The sequence below is a fragment of the Meleagris gallopavo genome, chromosome 10 (assembly GCF_000146605.3).
Source record: "Meleagris gallopavo isolate NT-WF06-2002-E0010 breed Aviagen turkey brand Nicholas breeding stock chromosome 10, Turkey_5.1, whole genome shotgun sequence".
Lineage (NCBI taxonomy): Eukaryota > Metazoa > Chordata > Aves > Galliformes > Phasianidae > Meleagris > Meleagris gallopavo.
In genome coordinates, this window is record NC_015020.2 from 8,328,490 (window position 1) to 8,344,051 (window position 15,562).

The following is a 15,562-nucleotide window of genomic DNA, read 5'->3' on the forward strand; positions in this document are numbered from 1 at the left end:
CCTTCATCTCTTACTTATCTTGATGCCTGGAACAGCCACTTGTAGCAGTGGAGCTTAAAATGCAGCCAGGATGACCCACGCTGCTCCCTGTTTGTTGCTGAGATTCTAAGCAAGACATTAAAAGAGGAGAGAGCAGCAAGTTTAAAATAAGCTGCTGGAAAACCCTAAAGGAAAATTGTGTTCAGATGCTGCAGATGATGACTCTTTTCCAGATATTTATCTGACTGCCTGTGCTGTGATATCCACATGCCCTGAAATAACGCACTTCCCATCGTAATATTTTACAGGTTTGCCAAGGTGAGGCTGAAAGTCTCTTGGTGCAGCAGAGAAACCTGAGCCTTAAGTTGCAAGGGCAGCTTTCTTGTCTGGCACCTTCAGTTAGGCTTGGATTTAGTGAGAAGATAAATACATAGCAACTCCTGGAGTTGTAATACATTTTGAGAAAGCAGCACAAGCAGGCACCCCAACAGTGAGGTGGCCATGTCACGCTGATCTGATATGGTTTTGTCATCTCTTTGTGCAATCTGTTTTCCCATTGTACTGTTTTATGTCTCAATTTGTTTTCTGTGCCTTCAAAGAACTGCATATTTATTTAGGTTGGTAAGTATGAATAATCTCTTTCGCTTTCTCTGATAGGAAGTTAGTTACTTCAGTTCATAAACTGCAGTGTGACAAACCCTTGTCATAGGTGCATTTAGATACTGTGGAAATAATGAATACTGTTTTTAAAAGTCGATAATGTAAAAAATGAACTGTGGATTTTTTTTGTTCACAAGATGTGTGCATCTTTTAGTGTCTGCAAGGTCACGAATTGATCATTTGATTATGCAGAATGAACATGGCATTTGTCACCTGTATCTTATTAAACTTGTGAGTGTCTGAGAGAGATGCTAACTTGAACATTTCAGGATACTTCTTGTGTTAAAATGCAAATGTATGATAATGCAGAGGGCACTGACTGTTATATTGACCAATGAACTGAAGTAGAAATCTCTTTTTTGATGCAGCGCTCCGCCTGTTCTTACTGAATGAAGTTCTGGCTCAAAAGTTCAGCGAATCCAGGATTCTAGGCAGTCGTTGCAGTGTGCAGGACTCCTAGCGTTAGATGGGTAGCACATAAGCAGTGTTATTGTATATTTCCACCTTAGTGGAAATGTATATGTATAATACAAATACTCGTAATGTTATCTGCTAAGTCTATCTAGTGAACTGTGCTATTGCATTTCCACCTCACTTCATTACTTTATCCTTTCAGGCATGTTTCCTTTCCTGTCTCCATGTTTGCATGTGTCAGTGGTGAGCATGCTGCTGTTCTTCTCAGCAGGCTTTTAGGGACGTGTGTCTTCCTCAGGCCTCCAGGACCACATAGCCTGACCTGGTTATGGGGAGAAGGGCACAAACTTTTTCTGTTAAATATGATTTGTTCTTTCTGTTATTCGAAAACCCTAGGGGGAAGCATCCTAAGGTGTACTGTGGAGTTTTATGGCAGACTGCTGGTGTTTAAACTGAATCGTCTCACACCGCTACCTTGGAAGCACTAGGTTTTTTTTCCCTTACTTGCATGCTGGGTTTCAAAGGGTACCGTCTTTCTCTTGTTTATGTCAAGCTGTTGTCTGTTCAGCCTTTATGTTGCATGTGGTCTTTACCAGGAGTGGGGAGCTGTGGTAGGTGCTGGGTTGGAGTCTCCAGAAACATGTGGGCTCCCATGGTCCTGTGACTAGTTGGGATGCGCTCTGTGAAACAGGTTTCTGCAGCAGCCCATTACATCCCAGAACATCAGCACAACTCCCTAGGTGGTGGTGAGTGTTTCAATATGCAGCATGATTTTTGAGACAGAACCACCTATCAGCAAATATGTTTTAAGGAGGTTTAAACCAGATCGTAGATAGTGTGTCCCACTCACAGAGCAGGGTGAGATACTGTTTTAAGGTCTAAGGACATCTGAGACATCCTGCCACCATAGTGCATCTCTGCAGCGCTGTAACATGTTGTGACAAAAGAGAAATCTTCCTCTGGGGCTTCAGAGGAAGTTCATTCAAATGTGTCTTCATTCTTTCTCACCTGTCTCTGGAGAATTACATCGGTTAGATTCACACAGGAAAGAGCTCAGTTTTGCTAGTTATTTCTAAATATGCAAACCTATTGCAAGTGTCAGGATCAGATTTGCTGAGCAAAAGAAGACCTATTTGTGCAGGGTACATGGCAGGGTGTAACAGTGAAATTAGACACTGACTGTGAAACTGGCATTTCTCCTCTCTTGCCAGAAAAAAATCTTGGTGTTACCTACAGGCACAAAGGGAACAAGAAGTGACTTATCTGGTGTCACTCAACATGTGAAAGCCAGATGCTGGTTGTTTTGTCTGTGTTCCATTTGTTAGCCCACAGCCTGCTAACAGTGAAACAGAGGGGAAAAAAATCGCTAATGATACATTATTAGCATCTACAGAAAAGTCTTTAACTTCTTACATGTTGTTCACAAATAATTGTCCTTTTATGATTATGCCAGTGCAATAATTATATTGCATTCAAAGCTACTTAAACTGATCTGCAAGTATTTCAGTGGTAGGGAGTTGCATCAGTATGGCTGCAGAGGCTTAATGTTCAGTTACAGCCATGTAACCACATGATTAAATCTATTCTGTAGCCCATAGACGAGCAGAGTAGTATAGGTTCCCTGTAATCACACACATCTCAGAGCACTGGCTTGCTTCCTGTGCCAGTGACATTTAAATTTGGATTTGTGGTGCTGTGGGATGCGTAGACACTCAGAGCATCGCAAGGCTCAATTTCATACATGCTGCACTGGGCATGGTAGGGTGTAGTGTTTAATGAATTGGGCCAAGAAAATGCCCAAGAAAATGCATACAATATACTTTAAAATGAAAGTTAGTATAAAGGCAAAGCTGGCTATAAACCACCAGTGGTTTTCAGTATTTTTTATATCAGACCTGTCCTCTTTTAGCATAGGGATTGCAATGTGTCCATTTCAGTCTGAAAGCATAGAAGACCCTGGAGGCTGGGTCGTTTTCTCAAGTAATCTGAGGTTGTTCCATTCTTGTCAGTGCAGTTTTGCTCTATTGTCACCTGATAATATTTTCCTTCTATGGCAAAAGATCTACAAATTCTGCATTGCTGCAAGTGAGCAATGAATAATCATACTGTTAAAAAAGAGGCTTAATAAAAACAGTAAGAAACCTTTCTCTGCTGAGTGTAAACAAATTAGGTTTGCTTATGTATATTGTGAGTGTATTTATGTTCTCTTTTCATTGGAGTTAGAAGCAGTTTGAGATGAACTGTTTCTGAATGTCTGTACAGGCTCCACTTGTCTGCAGCGTGTAGCCACACAGCACTGGTGCTGCCCTGGTGAAACAGCTCTGCTCTTTCAGTGGCGTTCTGCTGACACCTGGCAGGCTCCAGGGAGGCACAAGGCTCTATGTTTGGAGAGGCTATTGCCTTCCATGCCAACCTAATGTAACTTGTCATCCTGCTCTTATGTAGTCTGCTCCAGCAGAAAGAAGAAAGTGCCAAATTTAGGACAAATGCATCCTTTTGCTGCTGCTTTTTGGGAGCTTAATGCTGTCCATAAACCCATGGTACTGGGTCAGAACACCCTGATGGGCAATTAGCTGGAGTTGTCAGACAGCCTGAGTTTATCATGGAGTGCTGGGTGTTGTGATGCAGCAAGGGTGCTGTTGATCTTGTGTGCTACCTGCTGCAGTGTGTGATGCTGTGTGTGGGGAGAGGAGACCAGCCCCAGCCTCTCACTGTTCTGGCTCCCCTGGGGTCTCATTCCCTAATGAAGTCAGCATGAAGAAAGCTGTGACTTCAGTGGGTGCTGGACCACGTGCAGCTTCTCTGTGCAAGGATATTTTGTTCTCCTTTCTGTGCTATTAGAGCCAATCTTGCTGCATCACCTTTAAGGTTGAGAAATTTAGCTGTTTGATTTGAAGATATTTCCTTTTCCAATTATTAAACCATTCTTAAAATTATCTTGGAAACCAATTTGCAGTTGTGTCTCTGGAGCTCTAACACTGATGGTGGCACAAGGAGCCTTATGTCAGAGATAGATGTCTACCTCTTGCACAAGGCTTGAATAGAAAATGATAATAAAACACTTTTAAGAATGCATTTCACGGTTTATCCTTAGTGTGAATTGCTTCTTACACTGTGAACTTTTTGGACTGTAGGGCCGAGTGTTTTCCTTCCAGCCTGTCCAGGGGTACAACCAATAAAGGTCTCGGAGGGGAGATGGCAAAGCTTCTGCTCCAAACTTCAGAGAATGTGAAAATGGAGCTCTAATGAGGACGTCTGTCCTGTGACAGCTTTCTGAGCAAAACAACAAACTGGCCGTACTCTCACTGAGCATGAGAAAGCCTTAGGGGATGCTAATGTGGCATGTACTCACTTCCTGATTAACTGTACCTGCTGAAAAAAGCTTTTTTGTTCTGGAGATCTTATGAATTGCTCCAGTCTGAAGGATTACATTACAGAGCAGTTCATGAGTATGGTATTTCCTGGAACATATTTAAAGAAATATGGTGCAAGTGCATATATTAGCATACAGTCCTCAACCTTCTTGTTAATATTACCAAAAACAGAAAAGCTCTACTGAGGGGAAAAAGAAAAAAAGCAACAAAAGTAACCATTTGTGATGATTTAATATGGAATACTTGATAATGTGCACTGTGTCAGTATAATATTCTTCGCTTCTGAGTTTTGAATTTAAATTGTTGTTACACAGTTACAGATTTTCTAGGTTAGTACTGACATTAGCTCAAAGTTAAATGTAAAGAGCTTGATGCTTCTTTGCAAGGAATTGTGGAATTTTGTTAGCCTGGAGATTATTTGCAGCTCCATAGTTACACAATTGGAAAATGTCTTTTCCTCTCAGGTTGAATTTGTTAAGTTCTGGGACTCACCTGTGGTATAACTCCTACAGTCATGTGAGTGTACTTCCAACCTCTGGTTGTGCTACAGCCCAGTCAAACTTTGAAGATAATTATTTTTGTTGTACCAGTGGGTGTATGCACATTTGTTTCCATCTTCTGTAAATGGTGGGATGCGCTCACATTTGGATCTGCTGCCAGCTGGCTTATTTCCCCATTGTGCCTTGTGGAGTCCTGTAAAGCAGTGTAATTTCAAATGGTGAGTTGAAGCAGAGAGGTGTGAGTTTTGTTATTGATCTTTAGAGATAATCACTAAATTGCAATGAAGACCTGATTAATTTGGCCTTGTTTTCTTCAAGAAAACCACCCACATTATACTAATAGAAAACCACCCATAGCATTTTTACATTTGTCCAATGAATTTCTCCGAGAAATACTTAGCTCTGGAAGAGCTGCTCAGCAGTGCTGACGGTAAGCTCAGTCATGGCTACCCTGTAATAATACAAAAGCTATCTAAACAACAGCCAGCTGCAGGTGCACATAAAATCAGGAATATCAGCAGTTCTGAGAACCAGAGAGTGATGCTATGGGCCTGTCTGCTGTGGGAGGAGCATGGTGGATGCAGGGGTGGCAGCAGGGTGGTGGCTGCCCTGTGCTTCCCTTTTGGAAGCAGAGGCCACGAGGAGCCACACGCTCTGGGCATCCCAAGGATGTATTTTGGTCACTAGCTTTTCTTGCTAAGTGCAGTTCCTAGCGGTATATTGCTAATACACTGAAGCACAAATAACATTTTCCCAAAGCTATGTTGAAGAGAATGGTTTTCCCCTTTGAAAGGCTTTTGTCCAACTTGAAGCTGAGTGAAAATTGCATAGATGTCTGATGAGGAAGAAAGTCTACAGGGAAGCAGTCTCATATTGATAACAAATGTGAATGATTGCATAAATTTATTGATATTGTTGCTGGCCGCTTTCTCCCTGCCACTGCATTGTGTAATGCTAACTCTTGTTTTTGTTTGTTTGAGCTGAGCAGAAGTTACAGCTTGCTGTATTTCAGACTGATTTTCTAGCAGGTCACTGTTTTTGTTTCATAACTTTGCTGTGTGGCCTGAGGCACTGCTGAGCTTTCCCTGGCCTAGCTCTGTCCTTGCCTGTGGAAAATATGGCTGTGCAGGTGCTTAGACTACAGCTTAGGCTGTGTTTCTCAGGTAAAAATCATGTCTCTCATTGCCTCCTTCTCATGCAAAAAAAATACTTTACTAGTCTGTGTAAGCTGGAGAAGCAGCCTGAGGAAAGGGTGGTCATGCCCTAAGCAGCCGTAGGGCACACGGCTGTATTTCAGCCCATGACAGCAGGCGGAGAAGCGGGTGTGCAGCCCAGTGCCTGGCTGTGGGCCCTGCTGTCCTGCAGCTGTGTCTGCAGGCTGCCCCTCGGCCTGTGGCTGCCAGGGCTCCCCAGGGACAGCTCCAGGTCCTCCTGCGTGCCCCTAGCAGGTGTTGCAGGAAAGCCGGGACTGTCCCAGCCTCTGGGGAGAGTCATTCTTTGATTCAGTGCTGTAATTTAATCTCCACTGTTCTGCCTTTTTCCTGAGACTATGGCTTCTGACAGTGCAGTTGCTGCCATCTCAGTCAGGCCCCCTCGTGCCTTGCTCCAGGGACAGGCAACAGACGGCCCTTCTCACCCTACAGGCGGGGCCTTTGTGCTGTGCCATTACTGAGCGCTGACTGGAGGCAAAACCCAAGCTGGTGTTGCTCATGCTTAATCAATGGTGTCTCTGCTAATGGTGCTGGTAATTCCTGAGCCGTGTCTGCTAGGCAGTCTGGGAAAGTAGTGAGGGTTGGCCAGGTAGAGAAAAGGCTTGTGAGCCTCAAGGGGATAGATGCATGGCACCTCCTCCGTGGCCTGAGACCAGATGGCTCCGTGCTTTGTGAGGTAGGCTTCTCTTTTCTCTCCTGTGCTACTTTGCTCTGTCTTCAAATGTCTCTTCAAATGTCGTGGTTTGACTGCTGTCTGATCTCTTCTTCTCTGTGGGCAGTATTTCCGTGTTTCGTGTGGTAGAGCTATTGCTTCTTAGAGCAGAGCTTCTATTGCTGCAGGTTTTTATTACTGCTCACCGAGAGAGAATATTTGGAGCTGGAGGTCCATAGCATTGAAGTTATTGTTACAGTGCTTAGATGATGTAGTTACTGATCCTACAGATTTCACTGATGTGTTTTGTGCTGCTGAAGACAATATAGGGAGAAGTTCTAACAGGCTGCAAAAGAGAGAAACCCTAAGTAACAGATGGGTGGACAGGATTTTCACACTCACTGTTCATATGTATGGGCATGGAAAGCCCAAGTTCCAGGCAGTAGATTTTTTTATGGGGCTGAGCACATCTTGCGTGTCTCTTGCTTGCTCCTGTGCATGCTTCTCTATGCTGAGCACCTGCCAGGACAGCCCAACAGCAGGGTGGTCACGAGGAAGTGCCAGGCAAGTGCTGCTGGTAAACCAGTTGTCCCATGACATTGGTTAGGGTAAGCTTGGCCAGACCAGGAGCGAAAGGGGACAGCCAGGTGGGCCGAGCTGCTCCTCTGAGCAGAGCTCGTCTCCTGGCAGGCAGGCACTGCTGTGGTAATGGCTGGCCTCACGTTGTGCTCCTTGGAGTCCAAGGGCGCTGCTGAACAATGTGGTAGGGCTGTCTCTACAATTCCAGGTAGAAGTGTTGCAGTTTGCATGACAGAAAGTGGCTTGTAAACTTTTCTCCACCTCTCTGTAGTCCACTTTCCAGCTGCCAACAAGCTGTGGTTAGCTTATGGAATGCTGCAGTATCAGAGCTAATGGGGCTCTGCCTGTGGAGCAGAAGTCCCAGGTGAGGTCAACCTGTGGGGCTGGATCTCCAGCCCTGCCTGCTGGTCTCTGTTCTTGCAGGTGGTCATTCCTGACTTCTTCCAGCCGAGGGGAGACCTGCTCTGGTGGTGCTGCTGTTCAGAGCTAGGGAGGATGGAGAAAAGGTTATCTTTCTTGTTTTTAATCTCATAGGAAGTCACGAGGCAATGTAGGTCAGTGACAGGGCAAGCTGGGGATGCGTTAGGCAAGCTGCTGATTGTGTCTCAGTGCATAACGCAGCATGCTGCACAGGTTTTATTCTTTTGGAAGGGTGACATAAGGAGAAAGGTGCACCCTCCGAATTTAATTCCTGGTCTTTGTGTGTTAGATTGGGTGTATGCTCTTTTGGTGGGATGAAATTTTTCTCCTTGCTGGTCTCCATCCTGTACGATGAATTCATGGTGCCATCTACTGATTAGAGAAGGAATTGGCGCTGAGATCGAGTAGGGAGGAGAATTCACCGTGGGCTTCGCTTTTAGAGAAAATTTAACTCTGTGATTAAACAACAGCTGTAAAATGTGGAAAGCACCAAATACCTGGGGTTTATTATTACTATTTATTCCCTGGAAGATTTCAGTGCCTCTGAATCATACTGAGCACTTTGGGGCTGTGTGACTTTGAAGGAAATTGAACAGGAATGGTGCTTTTGAAATCTCATCCCAGGTGTACAGAGGAGCTCCACGGATTCTTCTTTCTCCTCATGCTTAGAGGTCTTTTTACTCCACCACCACTCAAAATCATAAGTAGTTTTCAAAAGTCTTTGGAGCTTTTCGGAAAAATGGAAAATTGCATTTTTTGTTCCTTCTTAAAAAGTAGGAGTAACAACAACAGAAAGATCAAGATTTCATATTTTGAATTTGTTTGTGAAATAAAAATAATTTCCCCTTTCATCTGAAATCGGCACTGTTACCCAATGTGATCACATGGCCAATTCTGCAATTAAAACAGCCAAACAAATGACTGGAGAGGGGGAAAGACTGATCTCAGCTGTCTTCTCAAATGGTATTTCTGAATTTCAGTTTTCAGAAGATACCAAAAATTTTTGTCTAGAAAGTAAGTAAATAATTCACTTGTTCTGCAAGTGGAGATGATCTCTGCTCCTGCAGATCTCTCCTCCAGCTTTATCTGCTGTCTCATGCTATTAGTGTCTCATGCTATTCTGTTCTGACTGCTCCTTCAATCTCAAACTGTCTATTTCTTGCAAAGCATTCTGCTCCTCTGCTTCCCATCCCCAGGCAGATGCATAGCATCACCAACCTGAGAAACCTGACAGTCAACCTGGGTGGAAGGCTATGGGGCTTGAGTTAGAGCACATCTTTGTCCCCAGGTGGCACTTGCCTTCTGAAGAGCTCTCCATGAGGAGTGAGCAGCAGAAAACATGTGGAAAAAATGCAAGTAGAAACATCTTTAAAAAAAAAATGAGTACTTCATTTGAATGCAAAACAGCTGAAAAGCTTAACTGAGAAACATTGGCTCTGCTTCTGAAATATCTAGTTCATTTTCCTTCACAAGTGATTCAAAATGTAGCCTAAATGCAGACTATTTTCACATTCAGCTTTAAAGCACAGCCCCTTTTCTGTTCTCTTTCTCTAAGCACAGTGATTGCCTGTAATAGCTTGCCGGTGTTCCTAAGGTTAATAGATAAAATAGATAAGAGATAATAGTGTTTCGTGTAGTAGCGCTTAAGGGAATACTGTGAATATTGAGGTAATTGGGAAGTCTGTAAGAAGGGGGGTCACTGAAGAGGAGTCAAGCTAAGATTAGAAAAGCTGAGCTGCAGAACTCGGGAATACTTGATAAAGGTCAGAACTGGAGGCCATTGGATCACTCTCTCTTGAAATACTGAGTCAAATAAAAAAAGACAAGGGCAGAACTAGAACAGTACCTTATTTCCGACGTCTAATTATTTATAGACATTGTTATTTTATTAAGATTAGACAGCAGTAGTCAAAAAGCAGTCGACTTTGCCTTCTTTATATACATGGTGGATTAGTCTGTCCACCAACAGTACAATGGTATGCTTAGAGATGAACGTGCTGTAATTAAACATGATACATTATAGGTTTATTGAGAAATAATTTTGATAGTTTCCACCCCTGATTGAGCAATTAGACTCAGCTTTGTACATCCTGTTAGAGTCAGGTGGTAGAGAGCAATCTACAAGTTCAGAAGTGGCTCAGATTGCACTATAGATGGGCAACCAGTGTTTGTATGAAGACAGCTTGGAAGTAGGAGGCTCATAATTTGTAGTCTGAGTCAGACTTGTTAAATTAAGTCTTTAATTAAAAACAATGCCTGGTCATTCTGATGTTAGTTGGTGTATGTATCTAGCCCTTCAGAATGAATTAAAATAGAATGAGATGGTTTTAAGTGTGTTGGTGGTAGTGCTCCGACATCTGTACTTCTTTGGTGCAGTAGATATATGTATTTTCAGGAATGACCCCGTGAAAGGGAAATGAATTCAGTATCGTGGGCTACAGAGGGATGATTTCAAGTCTGTTAGTTATGGCAGCACTTCTGTGTGATTTTTCGGGGAACAGACCTTCTCTGCCTCATGAATGTGTTAGAAAAAAATACAGAGTACTGCTGTGGTTGGAAAAGCTAGTGCAGTGCAGAGGCGCCTCTAACAATTTATTTAGGGCATTAGCCGGAGGTTTTAAGTCAAGAGCTGGACCTCCTTGCCAACCCATGTCATTGCAGTGCACTTCCTTCAGTTGATAAGTCTGTTAAGACTGCTCTTCAATTCCCAATTCTTTCACAGAGACGCTGAATTCTGAACTCCAGTAGTAGCCTATAAGGTCAACAAACGCTTGTGCGTGTACTACTAATGTTTTGGCTGTGCAGACATTTGTAACTGTATCAGTGCCAATTTATTGGATGACTTCTGAACTTTGTTGCTGTTAGTACTCTGCAAGACTCCAGGCTCACAAGAGCAGCAAAGCGGAAGCGAGGCAGTGTAACATAAACTCAGACATGCTCGTTATGTTATGCACCTTCAGGCTGGTCCTCACCTCTCATGGACCCGAGGTTTACAAGGCAAAGGAATAGTTAAGAGTTGGAACAAGTCGCAAGGGGGTGAGAAAACAAAGAGGCTCATTAAACTTTATGCCTGCATCTCACCTATAAACAGCAAAGTACAGTTTTTGTTAGTGCTTTGAATTTTAATTACACACTGCCTTGGCTAGTGCACATCTAATCTCATCTTTTTCCAGCTGATATTAGAGAATGAATCTCAAGTTTAATTGAAAAGCTGCCGAAGGTTTTAGGAAAACTGGAATGTTTGTGTGTAGGATACATATTTGCAAAGCATTGCAAGGAAAGATACTTTCACTCTGAAGCCAGTCAGGGATGCAACTTCACTATCCACAAAGTAATTAATAGCACATTAGTAAATATGACTGCATTCCATGTTTGCTGACGAGTCCACATGGTTCTGCATGGAACATATTTTCTCTAGAATATGACATCTTTCTTAACCACCAAAGAATATAAATATTGGTCTTAGTGCTTGAGCAAATCATCCCAACCAAGTGAATCACAATTTTAAAGCACCATGTTGTACTGCAGCATTATTGAATTTCTTATAAATCAAAGCTGCAGAGTGACAAATGTTCATGTTACATTGACCGTGGTCATATCATTTTTTTCAGTTGAAACAACCAGTATCCCGAGGAGCATTGCATTGAGTTCTGTGGTAAGTTCTGCTTCTTAGTTATTCTCATTGGAAAATAATACAACACCATAATTTAAAGCTTGATCTGACTGGAAAAAAAAAATCATTCACGTTTTCTCAGAAAATGTTAGTTTTATTGAGACTTGAAATTTGCTTTAGTTCTGTGTTGTACTCTGTAGCCAGTTTCATTGACAGCATGCTCTGCTGTTCTGGGAGTCGAAACGGCTGCATATATTAGTCCAGCAAAAGTAGTGACTGTGGACGTGGTTGCTTTTCTTGTGCTTTGTTAGTCTAGCAACCCCGTCCAGAATAAGGTGTTTCTCTTACTGATTCTGGGTTCCATTGTGAGAAACACTACTGAGGAGCAGCAGAACTCTCTGGGCATTCTGGAGCAGCAATGCCTGTTAAGTACCTGAGCTATATGCAGATGCAGAGCTCAGAAAAAATATTCCAAAAATGAGTTGACTGCTGCTTCGCTGGTATTACCCTACTCGTGCTGATTCACAGCAGTTGACAATTGAGTCTAAAATGATTTTCTTACAATGGCTCTACATAGCCTGTCATGGTATTTAACTTCAACCAAACTAGCTTTCTTTGGAAAAAATTTCAGTATTTCTAAAAGCAGTGTGGAAATTCAGGAAGAAGTTGGGAGTCTGGTATGCTTGTAAATAAATAAAGTGTTTGGGTAAGAGAAGACTTTGAGGAATTGCCCCGAGTCAGGTAACTTATCTGTGATCTGTCTTTCTTAAAAGCAATGAGGAATCTCAGTAAGTTAATAAGCTTGCAAGTAATCAGATTTTCCACATGCAGTCATGTCCTATAAGTGCAATAGAGTGTATTAATAGTACTCCAATGTAACATTTTCCAAGTGTTTTGTAGTACTGCTGGTTGGGTCATGTTCTTCTAACAAGCGTTAACATTCCTCAGGGAAGACTTAGAGTTTGAAGTGCCTTATTCTGCCATAAAATGAGGAATAATCAAATCTGTGAAGAAGAGGCCACTGTGAGCTTGGCAGGAATATGTGACACTTGTGTATTGTATAGTAGGCATTTCCTCTTTTCCTTCGAGGAGTTGGAGGAAACCACTGTGAAGTATATGTATTGTATACACGAAGAAGAATACAACATAACAAAGCATTCATGTTTTTTGCTTAATTGCCATTTGCCTGTAGCGTATTCTGGAACAGAATAGGGCTGGAATCACTGCTCTTACACCAAAATCTTTGCCAGGTTTAGATTACAGCTGTCCACTGTCTACACTTTATGATAGCATGCTGTGATGGTGCTCTGCTGGCGGGCAGCAGTTTTCCATGGCAAGAATATGGTTGGAGAGACAGAATTCTTCACAACAGCTCTTCAGGTATTTTCTGAGACCCTGTTTTCAGAGTTATTAATGAAAAAGAAATTACCAAGCAAGAATGCAATCTATTTATGACTTTCTGTTGTGCCATTTTTTAACATCGTGCCTCTTTATTTGGTAATTGCATTAGTACATGTCAGGTATGAGTTTATAAGAGTGCTGAAAAGGCTGGGAGCTCCTTGGAGCCTGCAGAGCCTCCTGGGGGGGACATCAGATTAGGGATGGCAGCTGGGCTCTGTTTCACCTCCCAGCACAAGTATACAACCCTGTGCATGTGCTGGGAGTGAACTGGGAGCATTAAGCCATGGGAAGGGTCCAGCGCTGAAGGGAACGGAGGTTGCAGGCACCACCTAACTGATGTTGCATCAAACCTCAGGTGGTGATCTATACAGTCATTTTTGGTCATCCCTAGTAGGTAACTGATGATACAGAGTACGCGGTTATACTTTCTATTTATTTATTTGAACTGCATTTAAGAGTATTTTTAAATTAAACCTCATTTCTTCTATTTTTCTTTGCACTGGAACGACTGTGTGCCATTGTTCTGAAAATTTGAATGTTGCATACCAGATATTTGTGCTCTTGTAAATTCAGCAGACATTTTCTTGGCTATTCAATATTCCATCGATGCAACTCTTCATTTAAAAAAGAAAGGTTCTTGCCAACTTACGTGAAGTCTACTCTGTCCTTTACCTCTGCACAACTAAAAGCAGCAACACAACACACTATCCCCATCCAGAAGTTGGATTGAATGTAGTAACTTAGTCTAAATGCACAGAGTGCTCAAAGCTCAGATTTCTCTCTCAGTAGCAAGCCACTAAACATAATGAATTATTTTCATGAGTGGTAGCTCTTCATAGTGGCCACAGTTCAAAAATATCACATCCAGGAAGCTTAAGCATTTAAGACCCAATTTCCCTCTCGGGTATGGAGAATAGAGAGGGTATGGCTAGGTCATTGCTGCATTCAAACTGTTGAGAGCTGGCATTAAACAGACTGGGTAGGCTGGCATGAGCAGCCTCGTTTGGGCTTCACAGAGCCTCAAGTAGTTTAACTGCTTTGTCTATTCCCTGTACTTCAGATGAGTTTTTAGTGTAGTTGGCCATGTTGACCTTAATAAAGCATGCAGAGAGTGGGTCTGGAGGAGATGTATGCTGGTAGAGCTGCATCTTCCCCTCAAGACAGCATGTCTCCTGCTCCTAGTCACCTCTGCTGTGCCACTTGTGTTTCTGTCAGGGGGCTGCATTCATGGGAAGATGTCTTTTAGAGAAGATGTGCTTGTGGCTGTTAGCTCTGGAAAGGTGCAGAACAGCCCTGAAATGAGGACGAGAGCTTCACAAGAGGAGCAGCCGGTGACAGGGGAAATTTTCAGAAGAATGGGAGAAAGGAAGGATGTCTTAAGTAGGTGATCACTGGTAGAAAGTGTGCTGAGGTAGTCCAGGAGGGCAAGTGGAGCAGTGCTGATTACATCAACAAGTGCTTGGGGATATCATGTTATATAGTGCTACTTGGACTGGCAGTTAAACATTTAGGTGGAGAAGAACACAGCTGAAAAATTTAAGAAATAACTTCTCCTGCCCCCAGAATGTTGGCTTACGGTTGTGTAAGGTAGGAAGAGGGTAAGGAATCAAAGGAAAGTAAGTTCTTTGCTATCTAGTCACATCCTCCCACCACAGAATCACTGCAGGATCTTGTGCCTGCTTTCTTGCCACAGGAATAATTTCAGTATTAGATCACCAAACAAAAGCAGAAAGTACTGACACCTAATTATGTTGAGGCTTCCTACTATCACTTATTCCACACCTCAAAGCCTTAGCTTTTCAAATAAATTCTTTGTTCTGCCCCTGTCTCTGCTTTGGCTTAGTCAAATTTGGAATCAGTTTGCCAGTCACTATCTTCTTCCATTTAAGAAAAATCAGGTTATTTGGCAGTAACTGCTAAGGGGTCAAACTTAAGCTAGTCATCTTGACACTGGATGTCCCTTCTGTGTGGAGGACACTTTCTTAGTGTGGAGTTCAGGCTGTGTTTCAGCTTATGCTGTTTCCTTTCAGAATGATCACTTTTCAATATTAATTTAATTTCACAGAAGACATATGCTTCACATCTGAGCACTGTGCTGGGACTGCAGTGCAGGCTGGAGATACGTGCACCAAGGCCATTCCGGCTGCCCATGCCTGTGGAAGGGTGCAGCATTGACTCGGGATCCTGGGCTGGGACTGGGACTCCTTCATCCCCTCAGTAAGTCAAACCTGATTGCAACTTGATTCAAAGCACTCCTATGTGAATGAGCCTTTCAGTTGATGTCAGTAGGGTTTCTGGTCTCTTTCCCATTCCCCTTTATCTTTGTGCTGTCTCCAGAGAACATAATCAGGTATGGGAGCATGTAACAGTCAGGGCTGTGAGATTGTGTAGCATCAGGCACAGCCTTGAGGAGTCACATTTGCTGACATTAAGTTGACTACAGCTTTATGGTCATTTTACACATGACAGCATGTCAGCCGTGTAAACCTCCCTGGAACAAGAGAGTGCCTATGACTAGCTGCCATGAAATTGAAATGATTTGTCTGTGTCTGCATGGAGTGAAAGTCGTGGCAATTGTGTGCTAGTCTTCTCAATTTCTCAAGCTTGTTTTCTAATCCAGTGTAATTTTGTAGTGAAGACAAAGCATCTGTATGGTTCACAATGCAGGTGTGTGCTAACTCCTCCCCACTCCATCGGTGCGTTCCCTCAGCCTGCCATCAGATTTAATAGGCTTTAACTTAAAGCAACCAGACCATATT

The 15,562-nt window shown here is 42.8% G+C and overlaps 1 long non-coding RNA gene across 1 annotated transcript in view; it reads left to right on the forward strand.

Moving 5' to 3' along the window:
- Positions 1-15,562, forward strand: part of LOC116216972 — a 51,437-nt gene that overhangs the window by 20,643 nt on the left and 15,232 nt on the right. The window contains exons 2-4 of the long non-coding RNA XR_004160752.1: positions 11,401-11,444; positions 12,653-12,782; positions 14,869-15,020. This is a non-coding gene — a long non-coding RNA (uncharacterized LOC116216972). The remainder of the gene's footprint in view (positions 1-11,400; positions 11,445-12,652; positions 12,783-14,868; positions 15,021-15,562) is intronic.